Source organism: Dendrobates tinctorius, unplaced genomic scaffold (assembly GCF_039654945.1).
Source record: "Dendrobates tinctorius isolate UK_male_01 unplaced genomic scaffold, ASM3965494v1 ptg000004l, whole genome shotgun sequence".
In the NCBI taxonomy this organism is placed as follows: Eukaryota; Metazoa; Chordata; class Amphibia; order Anura; family Dendrobatidae; genus Dendrobates; species Dendrobates tinctorius.
In genome coordinates this window covers 12,012,262-12,025,889 of record NW_027361672.1, presented here as the reverse complement: position 1 = coordinate 12,025,889, position 13,628 = coordinate 12,012,262, and the positions used below count along the sequence as shown (strand labels likewise).

General features: G+C 39.8%; 1 protein-coding gene across 4 annotated transcripts in view; it reads left to right on the top strand.

Annotated features, from left to right (window-relative positions):
- LOC141082037 (cytidine monophosphate-N-acetylneuraminic acid hydroxylase-like) overlaps positions 1-13,628 on the top strand; it is a 296,760-nt gene that overhangs the window by 72,291 nt on the left and 210,841 nt on the right. The window contains exon 1 of one of the 4 annotated variants that reach the window (XM_073566148.1): positions 1,373-1,524. The exons of the other annotated variants lie outside the window; for them this stretch is intronic. The gene's annotated coding sequence lies outside the window, so the exon portion shown is untranslated. Of the gene's footprint in view, positions 1-1,372; positions 1,525-13,628 lie in introns of those variants that run through there. 4 annotated transcript variants of the gene reach the window in all.

Sequence of the window (13,628 nt, the reverse complement as noted above, 5' to 3'; positions counted from 1 at the left end):
TGTGTGTGCTTTTACTTTTACCACCGCAACTCTTCCTGGCATCAACAAGGACTCCATTAATTCTTGTTTGGCTTTGTGGTGTCTGACAGGCGTTCCATTGGATGTGATGAAGTCTCTTGCCCTCCAGATTGATCTTGATAGCTTCATGTTGAGTGGACCTCTCGTATGCTTCTGTCAAGGCCTGCGGTCCTGCCTTTGGGTGTAGGCAGTGGTTTTGCTGGCAGCATGTATCTTCTGTGGCTACTGCTATACCAGTGTGCAAATGGCCTTCTTGGTCTGCATACCTTGGTCTATCCAGAAAGAGTGTCAGGTCAGGATCTTCCAGGTGTTCTCTTGCCTCATGACAGCAAGATAATCGCGTTCAGCCATTTCAGAGTCGACTACCTCTTCCACTAATGTGTCAGAGATGTGGTTTTCATCCTCCATCTTCCTCCCCCCTTTGGCAGAGGTAGAAGAGTAGCTGGACAGCACATCTGGAGATGGTGACGTTGTCCGGGAGCAGAGTAGGGCATTGCAGACAGGTGCTTTGGGCCAGGATCTTCAACTGGTGACCCATAAAAATATCAGAAGCTTTGTCCAGCACAGGTGGGTTGCAAACACGGTTCTCATGCAGGTTTGGACTTCACGAGTCACTTGGTCAAGTCTTGGAGAGGAGAAGCCAGGAGGGCATTGTCTTCCTCCGTGAAGCTGTGTTAGGACTCCATTTACATGGTCAGGCTTCTTCATGACAAACAGACAAAACAGTTCAGTATAGCCTTAGAGCTGTGAAAATGTGATTGCAATTTAGTATATAAAACCCATTAATACCTTCTTGGAAAGTCTTGAAATAATTATAAAAAGGTTGCATGTGTAGAAGAGCAGTATTGGCTTGGCTGTCTTCAGTCAGGGGAAGACATCATCCATATGTATTGTAAAAAAAAGTGGCAGTGGGATGTATCCTCTTCCAGGGCTCCAGGACCATGGTCATGGCTCGGGTGAACATAGAGAAGCTATACTGTGCCCCTTGAGACATCAGAGTCCAAATATATTGCTGACATCATACGTAAAAACAAATAGGTACTGGCTTGCAGCATGTAGAAATAAACTGAAGAAAGCATTGGCCAGGTCAATCACCGTGAACCATAGAACAATAAATAGAATTGATAAAAAAAAACTATAGTTTGTGGGTCTGGCACCATAGGTGTGTTCAGTACTATAACTTCATTGACAGCACACAAATCATGTATCATCCATAACTTCATAGAAATAATTACAAATTATGAAATGGAGGGTGAATATTGCAATTTCCTTGGCAGCAAAGCTACTGGCTTCAGCCACACCTTTACAAACTGGATTTTCAGCCTGCCAATATTGAGTCTGGGATCAGTGCCATTAGTTCAATGTCCACATGATCTACAGATGTGTCCTGTAAAAAATAAAAGACTACATACTTCTTCAGCAAGTAGATCAATGTCCCTGATTACTCTTCGGATTGCATCGGGACCCACCAGGAATTTGAGCGGAGTATCCTCAACCTCTGTCTGGGTGAGAGCTGTTGTTTCTCTATTGTATTTTTGTGTGGGGGGGGCTGTAAGAGTATACATACTTTCATGGGTTGTGGAATCAGTATGCCAATACCCTATTAAAATCTGGAGCTTGATATTGATGGGTGTCAAGCTTCTTCCAACTGGGAACTAATTTGCATTTCAAATCTGAGATCCAGAAACTTTTTGTTACATTGGTGGAAGAAATTATCCACAGGTTCTCCTTTTCCCTGCATGACCTCCTGGAGAATGGGGGGTCTGGCAAGCTGCTTACTAGGGTATCTGTCTCCTGGTATTTCCAGGAGTCCTTGCGTGGAGTAGATTGTGTACAAAAGAATGAGCTTTAAGGCTTAAAAGATGATGATGATGATTATGTCCCCCCACCATATAACGATAAATAATATAGATTATCAGTCTGAGCTATTTATTTCCTGTCTTCTCCTGTTCTGTTTAATTATATACCTCCATGTCATATTCATCTTTTTCTTCATTATTCTTTTCATAAACTACATTAATTAATAAAACTATAATGGATGCTGGACAGGATGTAGCATAAGACGTGCCGTCTATATAAATAGTTGGAAAGAAGGTACAGCTCTTTGGGTAGGTCATCTGACAGTCAGAACAAGTCTCACGATATTCTGCATTCTGCGTTTGACAGCTGGCACACGTCCAGTCATCGGGAATGTATATAGAAGTATAAATGAATGTAATGCAGATATTGCAACTGACACATCTTCCTGTGTAAATATTTGTTTTGCATAAAATTCATGCCTTTTTTTTCCTAACTTCCTCTGCCATCTTATAAAATGCTTCAGGGTCCTGTTACACCTCATAGTACCTGAGGCTGGGACGCTGCTCTCTACTCATTAACACATTCTTCTATCCCTTCTTATCTAATGCTCCTCCCCTCGTGATCGGAGGGTTTCTTAACGTACATTTTCCTTCTCACTCCACTATAGGTCATATCTGTCTTATAGATATCGACTGACTGCTCCCACCCATTCTATCATCTGAATTCTGAGTATATCTGAAAAACATATGTATGTGTGCGTCTTGAAACAAATTCTCACGGGGTTATGAACAGTTGTGACTGTAAAAGCTGTATGTACTCCTTATGTCCAAGTAAAAGGGGTCTTCAGTGAACATAGTGATGTCTAGCTATCTTGTACACAGTAATATAGGGAATTAACCAACAACTAACACCAGAATATTTCACAAATCTTGTGTATCCAGAAACTGCGTAGTATAAAAATACCAAATAAATTGTTAAATTTTCTGTTTCCTCAAAACTTTCGCTCTAAAACATTTCAAAGAAAACCATCTCATAGAGAAATGTAGTGACATTAGTAAAACAATAACTAAAAAGTAACAATTGACTTCGGATCTCACAGAGATACCTGTACAAATCAAAGCAATTACCATTCAAGCAATTCTCTTTCTACCTGAACAAATTTTAACAACTAACCTTATAATTATAGTATGCAGAACAAAACCAGTTTATCCAATTCTCTAATTTCACAACATATATATATATATGTATACACACATAGAATGCATTCAAAAATTTTAACCACATGCTAGTACGCGTCCTGCCGGCAAATCATACACACTGCAAAAGACAAAAGATAATGAACTTAAAACTGGTACTGACATCAAATACTGTGAATCCTTGACACCAAAACAATTCACAATTTACCTATCCATATGCCAGCCTGATTTGTAGAGGTGAAAAATCTATACCTGGGCAAACCATACTTTTCAAGGAGAGAGCAATCACTATCACATCAACACAGTAATTGTAATTAGTATAATTACCCTTCCACCCGTATAACTTATGAACCTATGCTGCAGCTAAAACACCATCACCTTAGCCAGATGATGTCCGGTGGGAAACCCGCAAGAAGTCACCAACCACTTAGAGGTTGGAAAATCACTCAGAGTAATCAGGCCCCTACTCCCACTTGCCCACTGGGAGAGACACAGTTCAGACTTCTGCGATCATCGGTCAAGCAGAGAGCAGGACCGGAACCAGAGTGACAGTGAATTTGCTCATTACGTCTCCCTATCTATATTTTTTCCTTTTCAGGCTGGCTGAGGTAACAATCACGTATGCAAACAACCAAAACAGCAAAGCAGAGAGGCAAAGCAGATAAGGCAGACAATTAAGGAAATCGTGACCAGGGTGGGTTTTTGGTGCTAGGACTCGTCGTAAGGAGATGGACTCTGTCTGAGCTTCTGTCAGAGTGTTAGCACAGAGGTGGAGGTAGATTTGTGTGGGTGTGGTGCCCCACAAATGGCACATGTGTCCCTCCAATCTGGGTTCTGATTTTGGCAGACTGCACATGTCCACCCCTCTGGAGAAAACGGAGGTGGTTTGTGCGGTGCAGGTGCTATTATGAATAGCAATACAATAATCAATGTATTCCTTATCCCTTTCACTGTTCTTTTGTTACCAAGGCAACTAGGGCTGGGCTTTTGTCACTTTAGGTGTAGTAAATAGTGGTAATCACCTCTAGATAGGTGGTTGATATTTCAGCAGAGGGGGGAAAAACAGTAATCACCTCTTTCCTTTAAAAATATATATATGCCGTGTCATTCACGTCACCGGGCCCAGTTTATACCGTGGGTGTATGGCCGGACGTGAGCACCTATATGTGTATATAATATATATAACTTCTTCGACCGTCTAAGGTCGGAACCAGGGTGATAACCCAGTGGAAACAGCCCCTTTGTACTCTGCTCTGTATGCTTCTAGTAGCCCTAGTGCAGTATGAAATAGTTTTTATCAGATACTAGACAGATTCTAGACACACCCTCGAATTGGTTAGACCGGACAATACACACAGACAATTAAGGAATTATATACCTGGCCGAGTCCGTAGGCTCAGGACTTTCAAATGTGGTCAATTTAAGGGTTCAGAGAAGACAGCCAACTATCTCATCCCAGCCGGACGTGAATACAGAAGGGTAGGTAAGATGATATATTTTCTCACCAGGTCTCGAGCTGCAGCCTCGTCCTGCTGGAAAGACGTCCGTCCTGGGGGAGATTTTGTTGCAGCTGTGATCATCTGGTATCGTCCTGAGCCCCACTGTTTGAGCGCCAACTGTTGATTTCTATGGATTCTGCCACACTAGGGTGTGGCCCGTCTTAATTGTCTGTGGCCGAATTGGATCTCTGGCAGAGATTTTACGTGCACGGAGAAAAGAACACACAAGACAAGGTGTATCATGTCAATATGATTCTTCTCTATCTTTAATCCAAGGTGTACAGTTTTTATAACAGAAATTGTGTTACATCATGGGTGCATTTCCAAATTACTGTTTACCCCAAATAGCAAATTAGTATTGATCTCATATGATCTCATATGTTCCCATATCGCTACATAATCATTATGTACATAATTATCGTCTTCTAGCTCGATCCACCCAGTCCACCCAGTATTGCATGAAGCCTAGGTGGGTTATACAATACAGAAACAATTCTCAGAAAATCAGAAGTATCTTAAAGCAACATGATCCCAATATTCAGCAAAGCATCCATATAATGGTATAATATTTGATTCTTGTATATATTCATATGCCATATATTTTCCCCTTAACAACGTGTTGGACATTATTTTGGTAGGGTTTTTTGGCAGATTGCAGACAGTGGCTTTCCTTTCCTGTCCTTTCTAGTTAGTCGGGCCCCATCGTTTGCTCAGCCTATTTTCCTGCCATTGTTTGTGCTTTCATCTTGTTTCACCGTCAATACATGTGGGGGGGCTGTCTTTCCTTTGGGGTCTGCTCTGGGGCAGTTAGTTTTCCTCTTTTCCTGCTTTAGGCTTATGTAGCCCTCCGGTTGTGACGAGGCGTCTAGGACATATGTAAAAACTCAGGAGGGTGTTATGAATGAGTCACCGTAGGAGGCAAAAACAGAAATACTAGCTAAATCCAGAAAACCAGAGAAGTTGGCAGCTATCGGACTGCAGACCCCTGAACCTATCAACAACAACTAGCAGTAGCAGTGGGGGGTTCCTACGGTGCCCTAGACCCCCTCGATCACAGCCGGAGAACTAAATAGCCTAAAGACAGAAAGGGAAATCTAAACTGCCCCAGAGCAGACCCCAAAGCAATAGGCAGCCCCCAACATATAATGTCGGTGAAGCAAGATGAAAAAACACTCACACAGATAGAAAGATAGGCTGAGCAAATGATGGGGCCCAAGCTAACTAAATAGGACAGGATAAAAAAGCTGCTGTCTGTAATCCGCCAAAACCCTATCAAAACAAGAGCCAACAGACTGATAGGGGAAAAAAGCCCTGAAGACGCTAGGCTTCAAAAAGACTATATCAGTTCTCAGGTATTTTCTGAAGACAGAGCAAAAAGGAATTCAGCTCACCCCAGCAGGGAAAGGCAGAAATCCAGAAAAACAAGGCAAAACAAAACCAAAACACAAATGCAAAAAGCAGAGCAGAAAACTTAGCTTTTGAGGAGCAGGAATCAGACTGGTCTCCTAGAATCCCTCTGAGAAATCACCAGCAAGGAAGAAGGGCGTCGGCTGCCTTATATCCAGTCAGCAATTCCAGTCACCCAGTCATCATCATCCTGCTCAGGTGCTTGGTAATCAGCCTCACTACCTTCCTTCACCAGAAGAGGGAGTTCATCAGACCTCAATGGTGATGGGGAAAATGAACTCACAACATTACCTCCCCCTTGAGGAGGGGTCACCGAACCCTCATCCACGCCACCAGGGCCATCAGGGTGAGCCCGATGAAAGGCACGCACCAATCTTTTGGCATGAATATCAGAGGCAGAGACCCAGGAATTATCCTCCTGACCATAACCCTTCCACTTAACCAAATACTGGAGTCTCAGTCTAGCCAGACGGGAATCCAGTATCTTCTCTACCTCATATTCCATGTTACCTTCAACCAATACAGGGTCCGGAGGTGCCACCCCAGGAACAACTGGTTCAACAAACCTCTTCAACAAGGACTTATGAAACACATTATGGATTTTAAATGTGACAGGAAGAGCCAAACGAAAAGAGACCGGATTAATAATCTCCAAAATCTTGTAAGGTCCAATAAATCTAGGCCTAAACTTAGGAGAAGCCACCTTCATAGCGATATTTTTTGATGATAACCAAACCATATCACCAACCTTAAACTGGGGACCAATGGTCCTATGTCGGTTGGAAAACTTCTGGGCCTTTTCCTGGGAGAGAGATAAGTTATCCACCACTTGGTCCCAGATCTGGTGCATTCTCTCCACCACAGTCTCAACACCTGGGCAGGCTGAAGGCTCCACCTGCCCTGAAGAAAATCGAGGATGAAACCCAAAGTTACAAAAAAAAGGTGACATCAAAGTGGCAGAACTAGCTCTATTATTTAAAGCAAATTCGGCAAAGGGCAAAAATGAAACCCAATCATCCTGATCAGCGGAAATAAAACATCTCAAATATGACTCCAAGGTCTGGTTTGTTCTCTCCGTCTGCCCATTGGTCTGAGGGTGAAAAGCAGAGGAGAAGGACAACTGAATTTCCAGCTTGGAACAGAAAGTCCTCCAAAATCTAGACACAAACTGACCCCTCTGTCAGATGCAATGTTCTCAGGAATCCCGTGCAAGCGAACCACCTGTTGCAAAAACAGGGGCACCAACTCAGAGGAAGATGGCAACTTAGGGAGTGGTACAAGATGAACCATCTTAGAGAACCTATCACAAATCACCCAAATAACAGTCATTCTCTGAGAGACAGGCATATCAGAGATGAAATCCATTGAAATATGGGTCCATGGCCTCCTGGGGACCGGCAAAGGCATCAACAACCCACTAGAGCGAGAACAAGGTTTAGACCGGGAGCAAGTCCCACAGGATTGCACAAAATTCCTGACATCACGAGATAAGGCGGGCCACCAAAAAGACCAACTCACCAGATCTCTAGTACCAAAAATACCTGGATGACCAGCCAATGCAGAGCAATGAACTTCAGACATCACTCTCTTCTTCCACTGGTCAGGAACATACAACTTTCCACTGGGACAACGCTCAGGTTTGTCCTCCTGGAACTCTTCCAGAGCACGTCTCAAATCGGGCGAGATGGCAGAAAGAACTACCCCTTCACCTAACATGGTAGCAGGCTTGGTCACCTCAGTATAATCAGCAAAGAAGCTCCTAGAGAGAGCGTCAGCCTTGACATTCTTAGTGCCAGGAAGAAAAGAGACCATAAAATCAAAACGTGTAAAAAACAAGGCCCACCTAGCCTGTCTAGGGTTCAAGCGTTTGGCCGACTCCAGGTAAATCAAATTCTTGTGGTCAGTGAGGACCACGACTTGATGTTTAGCTCCCTCCAACCAATGTCTCCACTCCTCAAATGCCCATTTCATGGCTAACAGTTCCCGATTCCCCACATCATAGTTACGTTCAGATGGAGAGAACTTTCGGGAAAAGAAAGCACAGGGATTCATTTTAGATGTTACAGGATCCTTTTGGGACAAAACAGCTCCTGCACCAATCTCAGAAGCGTCCACCTCTACCTGGAACGGGAGTGAGACATCAGGTTGCCGCAAAACTGGGGCAGAAGTGAATCTTCGCTTCAGCTCCTGAAAGGAAGAAACAGCCTCCGGAGACCAATTCAACACATCAGCACCCTTCTTAGTCAGATCAGTCAATGGCTTGGCAATACTAGAAAATTTTGCTATAAATTTCCGATAAAAATTAGCAAAACCCAAAAACTTCTGGAGGGCCTTCAAAGAAGTGAGCTGAACCCAATCATAAATGGCCTGTACCTTGGCCAGGTCCATTTCAATAGTTGACGGAGACAAAATAAATCCCAAAAATGAAATCCTCTGTACCCCAAAAAGGCATTTCGATCCTTTGACATACAGGGAATTCTCCCTCAAGATCCGGAACACAGTCCGAACATGTTTCACATGAGAATCCCAATCCTTGGAGAAGATCAAAATATCATCCAGATAGATAATCAAAAATTTATCCACAAAGTCCGGGAAAATGTCGTTCATGAAGCACTATTGCAAAAAAAGGGGGAGACAAAAAAGCGCAATAGGGTCTTATCCACGTTACAAAAGACAGTATATCATGAAATATGCTCACCTGGTTAGGATGAGATAAGAGCGTGTAGGTAGCGGCTGCTGCAGATCCACAGGTCTTCAGTGACCAAAGAAATGATGAATCCAAAGGGAGTTTGTAGCTATATTCCGCGCTGCCGCTTTAGACAAATTCCAGGAGAATGCTGTATGATTGCAGTGGTTTTATTCTACGCGTTTCAGGGGTCTCATGCCCCCTTCATCAGGAAATACCACAAATACATACAGGTATCACAGACATAAATAGGTTTGTAAGGATGCTGGATTTCAAAAAAATGAGCGCCAACAAGTCAGATGATGCAGTGTCAAAGTTCAATGACACCACATGGTTAACAGTTAACCTAAGATATATTACAAAAGAATACGTATTTTAAAAGATTTTTTGATTAAATTTTCGTTTACAAAACAGATAATAAAGTCAAATTTACGATTTAAACAAAAAAAAAAAAAAGGGGAAGGGGGGAGTTTATTCCTGTTTAGAGGTGGATACCTTACAAGTGGACTATCGTATGGAAACAGCAAACCGCTTTTTTTTCATTGAAAGCATTGCAATCTTAATACTAAAAGGGGAAAAAAGTAAAAACATAATTTTAATTCATTACCAATAAAAAATATATAATTTTAGTTAAATTCTAAAAAATTAAATATAAATTATTTTTTAGTATAGAGGAAATGGGTTAAAAAATAATAAAGGATGCTAAAAGCAGCAACACACGAGAAGCTGCACAGCAGCCAGCGCTGCTCAGAATGAGAACGCAAACAGCATGGATTCATTACTTCACTAATACAAAGATCATGGGCAAATTTTAGATATAACATGAAGCACATAAAAAAGGGGGTTAATATCAGATGCAGCAACACACAGGACGCTGTGCAGGAGCCAACTACTGCTCAAAGAAAAAACGCAGGATAAAGCAGCAGAGTGAATGGGTGGCTTCATTAATAGATAAGATCGCAGGCAGCTTTAGTGTTCACCCCCTGACACATAAGTCTTTTTACTGTGAAGGAGTGGCAGTAACATTCTTGCACTGTTCACTAATCTCTATGACTAGGCAATATATGCATGGGAGCTGAGTTAAAGGAGAAATAAGATACTATTATCAGCCGGGGTCATTCTTTCATGTCAGACTAGTAGAATTAGTAGCGCTTACCCGGGCTTAATTAAAGAAGAAAAAAAAAAAAAAAAAAAAAAAACTCTTCAAAAAATTCTTCAAAATGCAACTAACAGAGATAATGTTTAAGACAGAGGTATGAAAGTGATTGCTCCCAAGGGCAAAAGGAGCTAAACCTGATAGGAGGCTATACAGGATTTTCATATATATAACACTCTTTTAGAGCTAAAGCACAAGCAATATTTAAGCAAATACATAAATAATTTTTTTTTTTTTTTTTCCCTTTCCCTTTTCCTTTCTTTTTCATTAGACCAAGGAGGCACAGTATTGTAAAATTAATTATAAATATAAAATTGCAATTAGGTATTGCATTAAGTGCAAACAAATCTATAAAAAAATATATTAAAAACCACAAGGCGGGGACTGCATAACTAGGTTGACATTATAAACAAGGGAAACTGACACAAATAGTGCAAATAAAATTTTAAATTTAAATAGAACAAAGAGAAATTATCGCAAAAGAACTCAGAAGCCATCTATACACATGAGGGTTTTTTTTTTTTTTTTTTTTTTTTTTTTTTCCCTCTAAGGTTGCAGAGCATGTGAATATAGATATAAACAAAAATTCCACTGTCTAGGTAAAAACCTCAGTTATTTCATAATACTAAAAAATAATTTATATTTAATTTTTTAGAATTTAACTAAAATTATATATTTTTTATTGGTAATGAATTAAAATTATGTTTTTACTTTTTTCCCCTTTTTGTATTAAGATTGCAATGCTTTCAATGAAAAAAAAGCGGTTTGCTGTTTCCATACGATAGTCCACTTGTAAGGTATCCACCTCTAAACAGGAATAAACTCCCCCCTTCCCCTTTTTTTTTTTTTTTTTTTTTTGTTTAAATCGTAAATTTGACTTTATTATCTGTTTTGTAAACGAAAATTTAATCAAAAAATCTTTTAAAATACGTATTCTTTTGTAATATATCTTAGGTTAACTGTTAACCATGTGGTGTCATTGAACTTTGACACTGCATCATCTGACTTGTTGGCGCTCATTTTTTTGAAATCCAGCATCCTTACAAACCTATTTATGTCTGTGATACCTGTATGTATTTGTGGTATTTCCTGATGAAGGGGGCATGAGACCCCTGAAACGCGTAGAATAAAACCACTGCAATCATACAGCATTCTCCTGGAATTTGTCTAAAGCGGCAGCGCGGAATATAGCTACAAACTCCCTTTGGATTCATCATTTCTTTGGTCACTGAAGACCTGTGGATCTGCAGCAGCCGCTACCTACACGCTCTTATCTCATCCTAACCAGGTGAGCATATTTCATGATATACTGTCTTTTGTAACGTGGATAAGACCCTATTGCGCTTTTTTGTCTCCCCCTTTTTTTGCAATAGTTATCAACTAGCAGGATCTGGAAAATCCTCCTGGTTCAAGACTGCACAGCAGCAGAGGGTCCGTTACTTTCTCACCTTTTTTTTTTTTTTTTTTTTTGACTATGGAATACTTTCAGAATCGACTGGCCTCTAGAGAACGCCTGATTAAACAGACAATTGGTTGTGTTGAACCCAGCTCTGCTGTGGATCTGAATCAACACATATTTACTGATGAAGAAACTAGAAATCTTCGTAAAATATTTTATAGTTTCAAGGAAGCACTTAAAGAAGAACTTCACTTTCATCTGGATGCTCATTTTCTCTCGATTTATTTGAGAGAAAATATCTGCCCCAGAGGTCTCAGAATAATGCATGAATCACCTTTTCCGGATGACTGTGAGTTCACAAATGACTGGAATAATATTGTAAATAATTGCATGTCAGAAATGTTATCTGCCCTCTTTAAAAAGAGGTCCCAGCTTTGCGCTATAGCAACAATTAAGATCAAACAAATCTACAATGATCTTTTACCGTTTATAGCGCACCCAGAATATAGGAAAATAAATTCAAATGTGACGACATTTATTATGCAGCTAGAAAATGACACGATAATGAAGAAATCCAAAAAATTACAGAGGGACAGGGAAGATTATAAACGAAAAAACAATAACGAGAATAAGAACTTAAAGAGCAATTGTTTAATTGCCTCTACTAAAAATGATTCTGCTTCACTACAGCCTATTAATAAACAGACCTATACTGTATCTCTTACAGAAATAAAGAAATCAAATGGTGATTCGGGTGGATCTAGCCCACAACCCCTCCATACCAAAACTCCTATTACTAATCTGGACAATAATTCTGTCTCCAGTATCCCCCCAGATAATATGAGTACTCCAAAATCCTCTGGCAAAGCTCTTAATAAGAGTTTTCTTAATCACTCCCAAACCCTGCTTGAAGCAAGGGAACACCTTGAAAAGATTAAAATTCAGATTAACAAAAACATTGCTGATAAGGAAATGGAAAAAGTAAAAATGTCCTCCGCCTTCAAAAATTCTTGTCCACCCACGAAAGGGGGCAATGTTTCCCTATCGGTATCTTCCCCCCTTCCCATTTCATTACTGGATTTATCTATACATGATACTACACCAAGCATGCTTTTACCCTCTCAACCTTTCAATACTAATGAGCTTGATACTGTGAATATTCCCACAACAAGTGCTATTACTTCCTCAGAAATTATTAATACCATTATACTGGATAACTCCAATGTTTCCAAAAATGGTATTGTGCCTTTTTTACCCTGTGCTCTCAAGAGCACACCTCAAATAGATCAGTTCTTTCTTCCAAAAAAAGGAAAAAGAAAAAATGCTTTAGAGGAACAAGAGGTGGGAGAAAAAAAGAAAGGAAAAATACTACCTTAACAAGTAGTGAGGAGGGTCATGCTTCTAATATTTTTAATTTATCAGATTATGATCTTACCAGTAGTGAGACAGCCCTTCTCTCCAAAGGATTATCCTTCTGCCCTAATAATAAATCGAAGGATTTTGACCTCTTTTTGGACTTGCAGATTTTTATTAGAAAATTAACTCTCAAAAGACATTTTGCTAAAAACACCACAAAGGATTCTGCTGAAATGGATGAAGATGTTCATGATCTTTTTCATCTCGATGTACCTTATAAATCTAATTTTTATCCCCTTGAGGACAAAAGTCATCAGATTAATGCCTTCAGCGATATTGTACAAAAAGAGTTTGAAAAAATAACACGGAGGGGCATTAGTAAAAGGAAGAAACCTAATCTTAATAGACAAGAGAAACAAGCATTGAAATCCCTTTCTCTTAACAGTTTGATTGTGATTAGACAGGCTGACAAAGGTGGTGGGATTGTAATCCAAAATCGATGTGACTACATTAATGAAGCTCATAGAATTTTATCTGATACTAGCTACTACATTAAAAGCTCATTTAGCGATTATTCTAAATCTATTATAGCCTATAATGCTTTAACCATCGAGGGTCTTTCCCAGAATATTTTCAATTATAAAGAAAAAAAGTTTTTAAGCATTAAAAACCCAAGCATTCCCTTTTTTTTATCACTTACCTAAAGTACATAAAGGTCTTTGCAATCCTCCTGGCAGACCGATAATTGCGGGTATTAACTCTCTAACCTCTAATCTAGCTCATTACATTGATAGGATTATGTTACCGCATGTATTTGAATTAAAAAGTCACCTCAGAGACTCAACTCATCTATTGTATCTACTCCAAGAAATCACTTGGAAACCACAATATGTTTTCATTACTATGGATGTGACTGCACTTTATTCTAATATTCCACATGATGTAGGTGTGAATTGTTTTCATCATTTTTTAAAATCTGACATTAGACTTTCTTTGGCTCAAAAGGATTTTATTTTAAAAGGTATTGATTTTATATTGAAAAATAATTTTTTTACCTTTGAAAAAATATTTTATCAACAAGTTAAGGGGACCGCAATGGGCTCGAAGGTAG